This window comes from Oryzias latipes, chromosome 7, assembly GCF_053564925.1.
Source record: "Oryzias latipes strain Hd-rR chromosome 7, Olatipes_Hd-rR_3.1".
Lineage (NCBI taxonomy): Eukaryota > Metazoa > Chordata > Actinopteri > Beloniformes > Adrianichthyidae > Oryzias > Oryzias latipes.
The window spans coordinates 34,555,727-34,568,736 of record NC_136243.1 but is presented as its reverse complement, the minus strand read 5'-3'; the positions used below and the strand labels follow the sequence as shown (position 1 = coordinate 34,568,736).

Below are 13,010 nucleotides of genomic sequence, written 5' to 3'. Positions count from 1 at the left end.
ACACAAGTAATAAAATATACGTTAATCTATTGATCTATACGTGTGTTGCGGTGTAGATCAGGCATGAAAGCATCAGTTTCCAGGCCGCAGAGACCAGAGCGGGAGGAGAAAAGGATGCTGGGATGTCATATATTATGTATAGGTAAATCATAAATAATCAATGCCGGGAATCGTGGGGGTACTTTGTATGTTTACATTGTAAATCAGGCGTGGGTACAACAAAAACATGTCAGCAAAATGCAGAAACGAATGTGTCAGGATGCCAACACTAACAGAAATACGTTTTTCAACTTGTTCAAAAGTTTAATTTTTCATGTCTTCTTATTTCATTATTGAATGTTTACTATACATCAGGCTGTCCGGTACGTCATGACACACCCCTATATGGCAGGACGACGGCTAACAAAACAGCGACGCGGACGGACAAGCGTCTCCACCAATCACAGAGCAGATCTTCCCGGAGTGGCGGGCTGTGATTGGGCGCGGCGGGGACCCATATGTATATGTATAGATATGCCTGACGGTGGGGGCGGGGCTTCAGAGAAGTGCAGTCCATCTGTGTTGATACGGACCGAAAAAGCTGGACTAACGGAGTGCGCGCGGCGTCGCCCTTTGCGTGGACTTATGTGAGTCAGTTGCACTTTTATTTGCGTGTGTGTGTGTGCGTGTGATTGTGTGAGGTGGCGCGCGTGTCCCGTGCAGGCCAACGTGCTGTAATTAAAGCCCCCGTGTGCTTTCGCTCAGAAGTGTGTGGTGGTACCGCACGCGCGTTTCGGAGGCCTGGGGGGTATGCGCGCGCGGCGTTAGCTGTTGTTATCCCCACATTGTGAGCCGCCGATGGCACCGACAATGCGCCCGGTCACGCCGCGCGTAATGTCATTGTAGGAGCCGCTGCCTGCTGGCGGGCCCAGCAGCTCCGTGTGGAAATTTCAGGACCTTCCCACGCCCCCCCCCCCTCTCTTGGAGTGGACGCGGCTGCGTGGAGAAAGCAGGACAACACTCTTTTCTAACATGTGGCGGCGGAAACATGGCCGTCGGAACGCTCCCGTGGGCTTCAGCTGAGTAAGCGTTTCTCCCGCGGACGGCGCTTCGTTTTCCATGTTTTACTCGTTATTCGGCGGGGAGGGGAGGGGGGGGGGGGGAGAGAAAAAAGAAGTTTAAACCGAGCTGAAAAACGGCGCGTTGTGTGGCGCATTCCTGATCCCGGTTATCCCGGGCGCACCAAAAGCCGTGCCAGATTAACCGGATGACGTTTGGTTTGGCTAAAGTGCGCGTCTGGGCAATAAATAACAGGCCGCCTCCTCCTCTTCCTCCTCCTCCTCCTCCTCCTCCTCCTCCTCCTCCTCCTCCTGCTCCTGCGCTGACCGTTACCTCCCTCATTTACCTCCGCTTTCTCTTCTGTTGACAGTTTTCCTTCTGCAGCGGGAAGAGACTTTCTCCAGCGCCTGGAACATTTTACACCGACAGAAGGGTAATATGCCACATCAGGTGAGGATCAGTCCCCCCCCCCCCCCCCACGCCACCCAGCTGATGTGTGTGTGTGTGTGTGTTATTGTTTTGGGCGGTGCATCCCTCCACATTCCACCCCACGTGTATGTGTGTGCGTGTGTGCCTTCCTGCCCCTCTCCCAGGGCAGTTTAATTTAACAATACAAGTGTGCTTTAAAGGGCTGCAAGAAGCTGCACACATGCAGCTCGGGTGCAATCTGAGATGAGGCTTCTAAAAGCAGAAAAAGCTGCATGCCTTCCTTCCTGGAGGTTAAAAGTCTTTGCTGCGTGTGTGTGTGTGTGTGTGTGTGTGTGTGTGTGGCGGTGGGGTGCTGCTGTTGCTTGCTGGGAAATGGGACGGTACCGAGGCACCTCACCCTCTCATTCACCACAGAGACATTTTGTGTGAGTCTGTGGGAGTCATGGAGCGGCGCTGTAGTAGAATGAGAAGCTGTTTCCTTCAAAGCAGAATATTATGTGATGCATTTCAACCGTCTAGGTACAAAATGAGCTTTTATTTTGGAATCATAAAAGCTCCTATTCAATGTATTCCCCCCCTTATGTTACTTATACTTTGTAAAGTTCAAATAGGCAAGAAAAAGGAAAAACTCTCATCATTGTTGTTTTTACCTTTAAAGACCCACTTTGATGAAAATGATATTTTTGGTGTTTTTAACCGGCATTTCTTTGACGATGGAGGACATATATAAATAAAGTTAAGCCTCAAACTGCATTTCCGAGTAAAACGGGAAAAAAAAGTCCCCGTTGAAAAAGATCGTATGTGTGACATAAAAAAGTTGCTGGGCGGGACCCAAGCTCCGCCCCCATTCTGACGCATCCGCCTGCAGACCAACAGATCCATCGACGTCTTTTTTTTCCCCGTCTGAGCTGGCAGCGGTAATGTTAGGCTGGGGCTGTGAGGGACTGTAAGCTAGCAGGAGAGCTCACAACTCGCAGATGAATTTCTAACGAATTTCTTGCCGCGCTGCAGACACTATGTCCTAGGAAACAACACAGGTTTGTTCATTTTGGCTAAAAGCCGCATCATCATAATTAAAAGACAGCTGTGAACGCTGGCAAAATATGTTAGAGGATGATCGGAGGGGGGGCCTTAACCCTTGTGCTTTCTTGTGGGGTCAAAATGACCCCACCCTTACATTGACATGTTATCCCTACCATGATAAAGGGGGATAAAGGTACACGGTACTACTGACCATGTAATCCATGGACACCAGTGACGATCAAAAATCAATGAGGAAAAAAAGGTACAGCGTCTTATGGGTCCAGATGACCCAACTCCCAACATTAACGTTGGGAGTGGGGTCATCTGGACCCCACAAGACAGCACATGGGTTAAAGACGTTTCTACATTAGGTTTTTTAAATACATTTGAGACTGTAAAAAAGGCGATTGCATGTGCAGAAGTGGGCCGTGTCGGCTCTAATACTCTGTATGGATTATTACTTTACCAATATCAATAATCACTACCGCTATCGATAAAAGCTGCAAAAATAGAGCTGACAGCTTTTCATATTCCATACCTGTTGTGCACATGTTTTTTTTTCTTCTTTGTTTTGGCCAAATTCTCATCCAAATCTCTCCATCTGTGTTTTTAAAGCTTTGATTGGACTCGTCTGGTTTGTTCCAATTATCGTTCCATTAGGGTTTGGAAAGCTTTGAGGAGCATGCGCCTCTATTTACCCAGATGATGGGGTTTTTTTGCAGCCGGTGCTTGTTTGCGTGTTTTTGCCGTGTTCTCACACATAATAATCCACTCAGGTTTGCGCTGCACGGTGTTGTGAGTAAACACCCTGTTCTGCCCGCAGTTGTCCAACCACTTACTTTTTGATTTTGCGGATTCTAAGCTTTCCATTGCAACGGTTTGGCGCGGGACCGCCTCTTGCATGAATGTTGGGTTTGTCGGAGTTTGTGTATTGAACGTCTTGTCATCTTTCCTTGTTGCTCCTGCATCATCTGAGCGCTCCTCGCTCCCCTGCTACTCCCTCAGTGGGATGCAGAGAGCCTTGTTTCTGTAATGAGGGGCTTGGTGGAGCATGTTGTGTTCGAGAGGTATGTTTTTTTTTTTTTTACTCTGCTGAGTTACCGACGCGTCATAAAACAGTAACAGATGTACGGGGTCTTCAGTGTGCAGCGCGCTGGTTTGAAATGTGGGAGCTCATGCTTTCTTTTGCCCTACAACCATCAGTCTGAATTTATTTTCTATACTTATATGGTATTTATAGATTCATAACAGGCATAAGTTCTTATCTCATGGTGGTCTAAAATGTGCGATGAATAGAGTTGGAGGTAATTCCAGTTGGGGCATGGAAAGGGTAACTGTTTCATTTAGGAAATGGTGGAGGGGCAGTTATCTCAAAATTATTCAAAAAGTTACCCCCCGAGGGGCATTTGCTTGTTCCCCTTGTACCCCGGCCTCCTCTACAGACTCAAACCTGCTTCCTCCAGTTGGTTATGGACAGAATGCAGGTGTTGCTGTGTTCGCCAGGCTGTACCATTTTTCTCTCTTTACCCTGTGATTGACTGGTGACCCTGTATGGGTGTCTGTTGCTCTGAACAGCTGGACCCCCCCCCCCCCCCCCACACACACACCACACACACACACACATTACAGCCAACAGAAGGAAGCAGGTATGAAGGAAATGCTTTGTCCATTTGGTCCTGGGCTGTAAATCCACCTTTACTGCGTCACGCTGCACTTTCACCCCCTCCCTGAAAACTCTCTTCCGGCAGATTTAAAGTAGACCGAGCTGAGGCTGAAATGAAGGGATGGTTTCCATGGAGACTTTGGGGACAGATTTAACAGTCTGGGCAGGTTAGAGCAGCTGAATTAATAAACATTTTTTGGTTCTAAATAATGACCATGAAACATGATGTTAGTTCTGCTGTTAAACTACTGACCGTGTATTGAAGGTTCATCTTTGACATTCAAGATCTACCGACCTGTCTGGTCTATGCGCTTCCTCCTGCTCGAATACCTGAATCAGGTGTGTTTAGTCAGTCAAAAAAGACCTGATTCTCAGAAGAGAGAACTGTAAAACCAAGTTGTAGATCTCCATAACCCAGTGGTCCTCAACCTTTTTTTTAGGTCAGTGAGCACAACATTTTCTGCGACTGGCCAGTACGAGGCTGAAGTGGGCGTCTGATTTTTTTGATTTTTTTACCTCTAGATTAACTTTTGAGGGTAAAGTAGATCTCAGCCCTCTTTAAAATAGCTGCAGCCGCTTTAAACTTTATTTATAACATAGATTTTGTGTTGGAACCTTTAAAGTGAAAGCTAAAAAAAACGCCAACTTCCCATGGATTTAGAAAAAGCCTGTATTTTCTAAGCATAACAATAAATGTGAATCTATCGTTGGAGTAACTTTATTAGCAGCATCATTGTAAAATCATTACACAGCCTGTTGCTGCGTTATTATTATTATTATTATTATTATTATTATTATTATGGTCTGTGGGAACAACTGTCACAATAAATCCACATCTGGAGTGCAGACTCCTGGTTCTTTGTCTGTTAAATGCAGTTGTCTTTTATTCTGAAGGTGAAGGCTCTCCTTCAGTTTCCTTTCTGGATCTTTTGTGCTAAAAGAAACTTTCTGAGAAAGAAATCTTAGAAAAGAAAAAAAAAAAAAAAAAATAAAAAGAAACTTTCCGATGTTTGTTGTCAACTTTGCTAGCTTGAGAGTTTCAGTTTAGCGGTCGGTACGGCTGCTTTAGGAAGGCAGTGGATGGATATCTGACACCAGACCAACAAAAACCAACACGTAAACGTGCACAAAGGGACAGAGAAGTATTTCTCTCTTAAAACTTGTTCATCATAGGTACGCTTCGACTGTGAGAAACAGAATGTAAAGAAGAATCCTGGAAGAGCTTGCAGAATTGGTGACATCCACCAATTTTATTAGTTTCTTTTTCCCCCCACAATAAAAGCTTGGAAGAACTGGTCAGATGTTGATTTCCTGTGCTAAAGATTAAATCAGAACAAGGCTGATGAAGGAGGTCTACTTTGTGTGACAGGGTCTTTGTCTTTTATGAACACGAATGTGCTAACCGGCAGCTAATGGATTCCGGACGAGAGGTAATTGTGTAGCTACAGCATGGACGTAGTAGGAGCTCCGCGTTTGAGGCTGATGTGATTAGGTCTTGTTTAAAGCCTCTCAGGAGCTTGGAGAGATTAAACATCAATAGCGTCTTAAACCATAGTTTTAGGTCACAGGTCAACATAAAAGTGCTGTACATGGAAATGTAAGTTCTAGCTGAGAGTTTCACACCAGAATGAAACATGGTGGCACGCTGTGGTCTTGGGAAGATTAGCATAGCAGCGCTGGGTTTAGAGGCTCAACAGACAAACCACCATGGGAAATGGCGGGCTATTTGGGTCATAAAGTCCCCGTCTAGATGTAGAGTTCCAGTCTTCACTAGTTCACAGATACAGGTGCTTTACTTCTGTGAGGAACCATCGTTCCTTTAGAGGTCTCCAGGTTTTCAGTTTTCTAGAATGGACGATGAAGAAATGCTTTTTTATGCTCACAGACTGGTCTCTGATTTATTTAAGTAGAACATTTGTTTTTTTTCCTGTAATCTAACGAGGCAGCTCACCAAAAGTGGAATAATTTTAATAGGAAAAAACCAATTCAATGGTTTTATCAACATGTTTTAAAGTAAAACCTATAACTTGCACCCAGAGTCTAGACTTTAGCCCATAGATCAGTGTTTTTCAACCTTTTTTGAGCCACGGCACACTTTAACCTAGATAAAAAATCACCACCTTAAAAAAATACCAGCTAAAGCTCGTCTTTAGCTGGTATTTTTGTTAGACTTAAGCGACTTTATGAGCAGAATCGAAACAAGGAAGTGAAGACTTTAACCATTTCTGATTGGTCAGACTGATGACGTGTGATTAAGCCTTCAAGAATGATTGGTGGAGACAGTTAAAGGGGTGGGACTTTTCCGAAAAACAGCTGACGCTACGGCTAAATCGCGGTACCGTCATTCTTATCAAAATGTCTTTAATAGAATCAAATAAACACAACGAAAAAAGTATTTTATGATCTTTCATATTCCTTACTTCTCAGTGTTTTATCAGGACCTGTTTGGATGAACACAGAGCTGATATCCTGGAGATGGAAAATGTTTTTACATCACTTAATGAGGGCAATTTCCCACTGGCAAACCAGTGTGCCGCGGCCATAGATCATGTTTGTTGCAGGTAGGCCTGCACAGTAAATCGCAAATTTATCGCGATATCGAACTGTGCAATATGCATATCCCAAAGGACGGTCGCAATAACTGGTTACTTTAGATGTGCTAAAACAATCTTATTGCAGCTTGAAATATTTAACAAGTCAAATAAATCCATTTATGCACTTTATCAATTGGATGAAGCCCTTTTATGTTAGATGTTCACCTCCCTGGTAGAGTAGTTTAATTTGGAGTATAATTGAAGATATGTTGACTCTTATTTAATTAAACTGCAGTGAAATGGAAATTATGGTTTTGGTTGTTTTGGTATATGTTCATATAACGCAAGTTATATCGTCATCGGAATATTGATCGCTGATATTGCACATCGCGAGTTTTCCTTATACCGTGCAGCCCTAGTTGCAGGGATTCAGTGGGATTAACTTGGGTGCACAGAAAGTGCTGCTAATGTTTGTTCATCTTGTTAAACATCAAACTTGCAGCTGATTCTTAATTCCTAATGTTCATAAAGGACACATGTCTAGTTTACGACGACTTGGAAAACTCCAGAAGAAGCCATACTTCATGCATCAGGTTGGTTTTCTGGAACTATTCAAGTTCTTCCTGCACCGTCATATTTTTCTGCCATCTGGAGAATTATGAAGTGGCCTTTTTTGGTCAATCATTGTATGGTTTACATTTTTCTAAAGGTGGGAAATTTGTTTATTAGTAAATGACGGCACATTACTTTATTAAATTGACTTTTAAAGTCTGACTGACGGAATTGATTTCTTTATTTGTACCTAAACATGAGGTATGTTTAAAATGAGAGCACTCAGCATCAGTCTGTGCTTTGATATTTTATTTATTAATCTACCATAACTAACATTCATGCAGACAGATTGGACTTCATTGCGATGGCTTTGAAATCATCTTTCTAGCAGCTTTTAGCCGTTTGTTCTTGTTGAAAAGCTGCTGTTCTTTTGGATAAAAGCTCAAAATCAAACATTGGTTCAAATCAGCGTGATGTGGAAATAATTGAATTTTGTAAGTGTCATAAAGAAAAAGGTGGACTTTGTTTTTGGCTTTGTTGTGCCAATTCCAGTTTGTGAGGCCCAACTTGAGTTGTTTGAGGCAAAGCGGACTTCCAGCCTGTAAAAACACCTATGTGGTGCTTCGCCATCTGCAGTGGATCCGTGTGATGAGCTTCAACAGCCACTAGTGGTTTTCAGAGGGGGCATTTTTATGAACCTTTGTGACCCACAGACCTGTTTTTGCAGGAACCTCCCTAAAAAAAAAAAAAAGAAGTTTCAAGCATGAAACATTGCTCCTTTTGGTTGCAGTTGACGTACGAAATAAACATCATTCCAACAGATTCTACATCAAAGCTGCAAAACTTTACTGTAGAACAACGTTACCACTTTACAGTAATAGGGCTTTACATTTGTAAAGTAGTAACACTTTACTACTGTACCTAAGAGCCTACTGTATATAAGAAACACTTTACTGTGAAGTGCAAATGTGTTGCACTTTTCTACATTTAAGTTTTATTACTGTAAAGTGTTGCATATCAGCGCACAGCTGATTTTCTCGTCTTCCAGCATCCATTGAAATTAGCTTGACTGCGTGAATAGTCAAAGATTTAAGGTCATTCAAAGGGTTAGTGTGTTATTTCCAGTCACTGGCAAAAGCTCTAGTGTCAATGTGTTAGAAAAAAAGTTTAAAAAAAAAGTTGAATTGTTTGTTTGTAAATTTTCATTTCGAACAATGAAATGGAAAACAATGAAAAAGTCAACAGCAAAGGAACATTTTTATACAGACTATAAATTAGAATAAATGTCAGCAATATATAGATTTTTAATCCTAGCCCAACAAGTTTATACTGTAAATAGTCATCAACATCTGCCCACATAATCACACGCACACAAAGATCTACACACAAACATGTACATGTTTACAGTTATACTAGATTTACCATTTTTATACTTTCCCTGTCCATAGTTCTTTCCACTGGGACCGCAACACCCAACCCCTGTCATCCCCAAGCAATACACAAAACACAGCAACTCATTCATATAAACTAGCACCTACACAAACAACAACCTGTGTAACTTGATTAGATGTATCATTCTTACTCAGAAACTATATTTACTGGAAACTATCATCTTGTGCTTTTGCTTGAAGTGGGTTATACTGTTGCTGAATTGTATCACATCATTTTGACTGTTCCATGACGTAACTCCATATATTGTTGCACAAAAGCTCTTTGTAGTTGAGTCCTCTAAAATGATTTTCTTCACATTAATACATGTTTCCTGTTAGGCTGTGATTTCTGGGATTTGATAAAACTACGGAGAGGATCAAGGAGTTTCCGTTCTGACAACGGTCCGATATTTCACCGTCAGTCCACCCACCTTCCCAAATCAGAAGGGAGCATTGGATAACTAAAAATGAAAGTCTTCATAATGATTTTGCGCTAAAGCATTCTTCTTTATGTGAAAAGTAAAACTGAAAAACTCTGCTAGTATCTCGTAAGGCACCGGCGTCAGGATTTATGGGTTTTTTTATGAACACCCATAAATTAAGGTCTTGGAGGAACAGCGTGCACCTTTTCATTCCTGAACTGATTAAAAAAGAGAGAAAAATCAAGCCGCGTCTTGATAAGTGGTGCTTCTTTTTCTGAGAACCGCCGTCTTCATTGGTGACGTTTCTGTTCGTTTTTCTCACACATGGCGTCCGTATTTTCTGCCGTTGACCTGCCCTGCCTTAAAAAGGTCCGACCTCGGCTTCTGTCTGCTTCCCGCTCGTTTTTGTGTGTCTGTCTTTAGAGGCCGGCCGACTGGGGCCGTGTGCAAACCGCTTACCGTCCTCCTCGACCTTTTTTTTTTCCCCTTCCTTCCAGCCTCCATTTCTTATTTTCACTTTCCCTGGAGGAACTATAGTCCAGACAGGGAAGGACAAGCCCACCTACAGAGATTGGTTGTAGCTCAACAAGCCTCCAAAGAAGGCTCCGCCCACCTTATCTTGTTTGTGTGACAGTTTAGTCATGCAAAAATGTGCACGATTGCACGCCCACTCTAAATCCAGTTTAAGTTAGCGCCCCCCTGTCGGTATTGCCATGAATGTTTCATGGATCTTCGTCCCTCTGGCTCACATTTGTTGTGACCCATGCACGTCCGTGCACACTTTGGAGGGGGTATAATTTTAGGCCACTGGATCGATGCCCGCAGGACAGGGTGAAGCACGCTCATGCTTAGTCTGCTGCCTTGTTGTGCTGTCTGTTCACACACACCCCTACTTTGCTGGACCTTATCTTGATATTATGAAACTACATCCTAGTAGGGTAAAGGATACAACAGCTTCCAGATAAAATACTATTACGATTGGTTAAAATTTCACATGTAGCATGTATTTATTTATTTTCTTTGTGACCGTAATCCGTGTGCATTTTTGCAGGCTCTGCTCTCCTGTTGGTCCCCGTCTGTCACGTCTCACCCCCCATTGCTCGGCTGGTATTTGTCTGCCTAAGCCAACGTTCAAACACATGCAGGTTTTTGGTCGGCTTTGGGGACTTCAAAAAGTACTTGCAGTTCTGGGATTCTCTTTTCAGCGCCGGGAGTTTAAAACAAACAAGGATACCTACATAAACATTATTTTTTATTTTTTTATGGGAACTATCCAGTAAACATTTAGTATTTGGCAAAAAAAAATATATATTTCTTAGCTTAAAAATAGGAATTTTAAGAAAAACTGTATAATAAAAAAAAGTACTTGCTGAGTGAATACAATAGGAAAAACAACAATAGCTTCAAAAATGCTGCTTTCAAAGAAATTCTTAAACCAATCAGAAAATCTAACTTTGCATTAAACTCGTGTTTTTAGGAGGAATAACCTGCAGAATACATGACTGACAAATCCTGTTGAAGCTTTAATGTCCAAAATAAGTTTCAAAGTGCAGTTCTGTTTTTATTGAATTATGCTTTTATTTTATTTTTTGATTTAGAACAGAAGAAAAACACTTCAGAACTAAAGTTTTTGTTAGTAGGGCGTCTTCTATCAGTTTAATCGAGCAGAGACAGATTTACTCGGATACATATCTTTGTATCGGTGTAAATGTGTGTAAACAGGTTTTAAAATGGAAGTGAACAGTAATACATTTAGATGATTTAAGGTTGTTTACACTCATAAAAGCAGCAACAAACTCAACAGCTGTAACCGAACGCAGTGATTTATCCACCCTCATTTTCTGCCCTTAAATGGATTCTATAATTACACACGTGCATGCCGTGATTTTTCTAGCAGTCTGACGACTGGCTGCTCAAAGTGAGGATCGTCAGCACATGCACACGCGTGTTGGGGAACACGTACTCTGAAGCCGTCCGTCACACGAGCCGAAGGGAACAAAGGGATTTTCACCAGCAGAATGTCGGAACACGCCATCGACCACGTGTTGACAGTTGTGTCGACCAGAACAGCCATGAAGAAAATTAGCTTCCTCAGACTGTATATAAAATGTTGTCATCGTGTCTGACAGACATGCACTCCACATTTTAGAAGATGCTTTATTCCAATTTACTGCTTAGAATCTGAATGACAAAAGTGTATAGGTGCACAAACAAAATAAAAGGAGAATAAAAAGAACCTCAATTCAAGAATATTTGACTTCTTTGTTGCAAGAAAAACAATCCAAATACAATTTTTAAGGGTAAAAAATAGACGATTTTTCTTACACCATTGGCAGATTTTTGCCCATTTAATTGAAAGTTTTATTTCTATTTTATTTTTTTGCAGCAGCAACACGGTGGGGTTATATAAATTCACTCCCCCCACTCCCTAGAAAAATTAAATGTAATTGATCTATGCTGAATGTGATTTTAATCAAAAGTTCTTTAAGGATTTGTCGGACATTGAAGTCCTTTTCTTTTGTTGTTGATGTAAAAATGTTTTTTTATGAAAAATTTGGGTTTGTTCTTTTTTAAATCAACAGGTTCTTTAAATGGAAAAATGAGACAAATGTATCTTTGAATGTCCTATTCTTTATTGGAATTTCAATAAGTTAGTGAGTATAGTTCGATTCGTACTATAACCGAACTAAAAGACGCATTAAGCGAGACGAAACGGTCCGAAAGTCCGTCAGTCAGACTTTAACTCAGAACTTGTCTGTAACACGCAACACGTTATCCATGTTAGAAGCGTTAGCCATGTTGGCGTATTAACAGTATCTGTAACTCCCAACCTTATTAATAACTCGTAAAATAAATTTATAACTGCCCGACATTACTACGCTCACAATGACGGCCAAAAAAAACAGACGGACGTTTTGACAGAGCGCCGTTTAGCTCTCTAAATCTCTTCACTCAATCAAAATTAATAATTAATAAGAATAATAACATACGGTGCTCCAGACTATAAGGTGTACTATTGTTTAAAAAAACAAAAACAAATTAAAGCGCTGGAAAATACAGTAAATAAAACTGGTTCTGTAGTTTAGCAGAGGAACCCCGCCCACATTTTTATTACACTGTAAAAACAGGCCCCCTAGAATTATTTTCAACATTTTTTAAGTTTTCTTTTAAATAAGGAACACAATGTTGCCTCTGGGATTAGAATATAGTCTTCAACAGTCTAGTGACTAAGACATGTCTTCTTTTTTTTTTAAACCCAGTATTTTTATTGAGTTTTACATTATACAAACACAATTACAGAGTTCTGTTAGTCTGAAAGACAAATTACTACAAGAAGTGTTTATAATAAAGCTAAGGAAAGAAAACAAAAAGAAACAAAAAAAAAACCATACCATTCCCTGTCACTGCCACAGTCAAACCATCACTCCATCACGCATGACCTGTACTATATGCTACCACATGCAGCTAAGCTGCTGTAGGCTTGTATGACTAAAGAGCTGGAAATGTTCTCAAAAAGGGACCCCATAATTCTTCAAACATATCAGGAGACCTTTTGAGTGAACACCTAATTTTCTCCAGTTTTAAACAGGACATGATATCCTGTAGCCACTGTGAATAAGACGGGGGAGAGGTATCTTTCCATTTAAGCAGTATAGCACGTCGTGCCAGGAGTGATGCAAAGGCTATACAGTGTTTTTTGGCAGTACCTGAAACAGCTTGGTCCTCCACAACCCCAAAAATGGCTGTTAATGGATTTGGTTTTAAATTTGTGTTAAATACACGAGACATTGTGTCAAAAATTGTCCTCCAATATGCATTCAAATGAGGGCATGAAAAGAACATATGATACAGAGAGGCATCTGTAAGATTACATCTTGTACATAGTGGACTAACTGTGGGGTACATAGAAGCCAGCTTT

At 41.4% G+C, this 13,010-nt stretch overlaps 1 protein-coding gene and 1 long non-coding RNA gene across 3 annotated transcripts in view; one reads left to right on the top strand and one right to left on the bottom strand.

Moving 5' to 3' along the window:
• The first annotated feature begins 501 nt into the window (after window positions 1–501).
• The window catches only part of vdralpha (vitamin D receptor alpha), a 65,848-nt gene continuing 53,339 nt past the window's right edge, over window positions 502–13,010 (top strand). The window contains exons 1-2 of one of the 2 annotated variants that reach the window (XM_023956221.2): window positions 502–626; window positions 1,409–1,488. The gene's annotated coding sequence lies outside the window, so the exon portion shown is untranslated. Of the gene's footprint in view, window positions 1,063–1,408; window positions 1,489–13,010 lie in introns of both variants that reach the window. The other variant, XM_023956222.2, reaches the window with a different exon arrangement.
• On the bottom strand, window positions 7,838–9,635 carry LOC110015319 (uncharacterized). The gene is made up of 2 exons (XR_002290498.3): window positions 9,551–9,635; window positions 7,838–7,974 (listed from the first exon to the last, which is right to left on the bottom strand). It is a non-coding gene; the product is annotated as an uncharacterized LOC110015319 (long non-coding RNA).